Below are 2,656 nucleotides of genomic sequence, written 5' to 3'. Positions count from 1 at the left end.
CTCTCTCTCTCCCTCTTTCCTTCTTTCCTTCTTCCTTCCTTCTTTCCTTCCTTCCTTCCTTCCTTCCTTCCTTCCTTCCTTCCTTCCTTCCTTCCTTCCTTCCTTTCCTCTCTCCCTTCCTCCCTCCCTCCCTCCCGCTCTTTCAGGACCAAGGATTGAAGCCAGGATTCCATGCATAAGGCAGGTGCTTAGCCCTGAGTGCCTGTTGAATGGTGGCTATGCATAAGTGAGTCTCCAAAGCGCTAATCTATATTTCATTAAATGGCCTCAACTGTACCCTATGACATGCCAGCTAGAGATGTCTCTACCCAGATCCTATCCAAGAGTAGGTACCAAGAGCAACACAATGGTATTACTGGAATTTCCTTTAATTCTTCCTTTAGAATTTCTGGATCTTCGCAGCTTTGGAGGATCATACATTTCCCATGCTGTCTCCATTTGACCTTAACATGGCGTTTGTTTCAGTCAAGTGTCATGTCTCAGTTTTGGTTTTTTTTCCAAAATGTCTAGTTTATATATGTATTCTCTTTTTTGACAGAGTTTGTGTCAGTCATTTAAGAAATTGGTATTTGCTAATTCTTTTGATTTTCTTTTGAGACTGAAACTCATTGAGCAAGGGCTAAACTCAGATTCATTGTGTAGGCTGGGCTAACATTGAGTTCTTCATTCTCATTCCTCAGAGTTCAGGGGTCATGCTTACAGGCAATACCACTCTCTGAGTGCTTCAGGGGCATCTGTGTCCTCTTCAGTCATCACCGCAGGGTTGCCACCTTTTTCTGGTTCTCCTTGAAATTAATTAAGGGTTCATGCAATCTAGGTTCTCCCTAGTGCTATAAATTGTAGCTTTTATTTCTAATACAATTCATGATTTTACTTTAGTAATTTCTTCAAATTAATTTGAATGCATTTTCAATTCTTTTGTTATTAAATTTTCTTTTGTTCATACTTGCTCTTTGTTTTAATCTTTGTGTTCAAGAAGTTTCATGCTGTTTGAGGATATTTGAGTTGGTTTGAGTCACATCATTAAAGGTGTCAATCTGTTTTTTTGACTGTTCATAGGAATTTTTCACATGTGTTTCTCATCATTTTGTCATAAAGTTTTGCATGAGTATGAGCTATGTCATGCTTTTTCACATTTCACTTGCTTTCCTTTATTGAGTCTATTCTTAAAGTCCCACCCCTTCAATAAGCTGTCATTCATGAGTAAGTGGCAGTACTGTCTAGTGTCTGAGGTTAGGTGTTTAGAAGTCTATTCTCTTTCCATTTCTATATGACCTTGGTTTTCTGGTTCCTTCCTTCTCCATATGTCTTATCTGTGCACTTTCACTAAATGCACAGTGCAGTTCCGTTAAGGTGTTTCCTCTTTTTCACTGATGGATAGCTCCTACTTCCTGTTCTGGAAAAGAAAGTCTTCTTTCACTGTACTTAACATTATTACATCCATTTTAGTCTCTTTTGGGTGGTATATTTAATTTGTATTTTGTTTAAGATGGTTTTCATAGCTGGGGAACACTTGCTGGGATGTGTAAAGTTCTAGGTTCCATTTTCAGTACTAAACACACAAACACACACACACACACACCAAACAAACAAGAGCATGACTATTTTCATCTCTCCTTTTAAAGAAATGATCCCATCTATAGACTACTATGAACTTACTATGTGTCTCAGGCTGCCTTTGAACTAATCTTCCTGCCTCAGCCTCCCAAATGTTGGGATTCTTGTTACACATTCGCCTACTTGGGAGCCACCTCTGATCTGTTGTTGACTCTCTTAACCCAACTCCCTTACACACACACACACACACACACACACACACACACACACACACACAGACACACACACACAGACACACACACACACACACACACACACACACACACAAGTTCCCATCCTCTACTCTCAGAGACAAGGAGGGATGTGATGATAGCATCCTTTAAAGTCAAGACTCATCCTTTCACTGATGCTAAGAGAGTGTCTGTTTTTTAATGTTCTATCATTGTCTTTATTTCTTAGGAAACACTTGGATTTTTTTTAACAAGGTAGATTTACTGAATTAGATTAGGCCCATGACTCTGCATTTTAATAGATCATCATACTAATTCTATGAAAGTTTTATAACCATTTCCTTCTAGATTCTTTCATATCAAAATACTATGCACAGTCTGGACAGCAGATTGGTGTCCTGAGTAGCTGATAAGAGATAAACACAACCTGCACACACTAGAATCATTTGATTTGTTATGTCAAATTTCTGGGTATGCACCTGGGACCTAGAATGTATACATCTAATAAAAACAACATCTTTTTTTTTATGTTTTTTACTTGGACCACTTTTAAAGCTCTAAAGAGAAAGATTAATAGATATTTCCACCAAGGCTCTGCTTTTGGCTATAATATTTTCCCTCCCTATATTGCAAATGTAAATTTATCCACTGGAAAGAAGATTCCATGGGTCCATCTTGATCTGTGTGTAGCTCCTTGACAAAAATTATGCAGTAGGAAGTCAGAATGAAAACCAGAATATATCTCACAGTGGAAAGATGTAATGAGCAGAAAAGCAAAGAATTTCTATCAGCCATGTACTTAACTCAAGAGAACTTAGACTTTAATGTATGTCAGATTTATACTAGTTTCAACAAACCTGAAGGATGGT

Source organism: Mus caroli, unplaced genomic scaffold, assembly GCF_978045245.1.
Source record: "Mus caroli unplaced genomic scaffold, Mus_caroli_1 scaffold_3, whole genome shotgun sequence".
Lineage (NCBI taxonomy): Eukaryota > Metazoa > Chordata > Mammalia > Rodentia > Muridae > Mus > Mus caroli.
Note: the sequence above shows the minus strand (reverse complement) of the source record.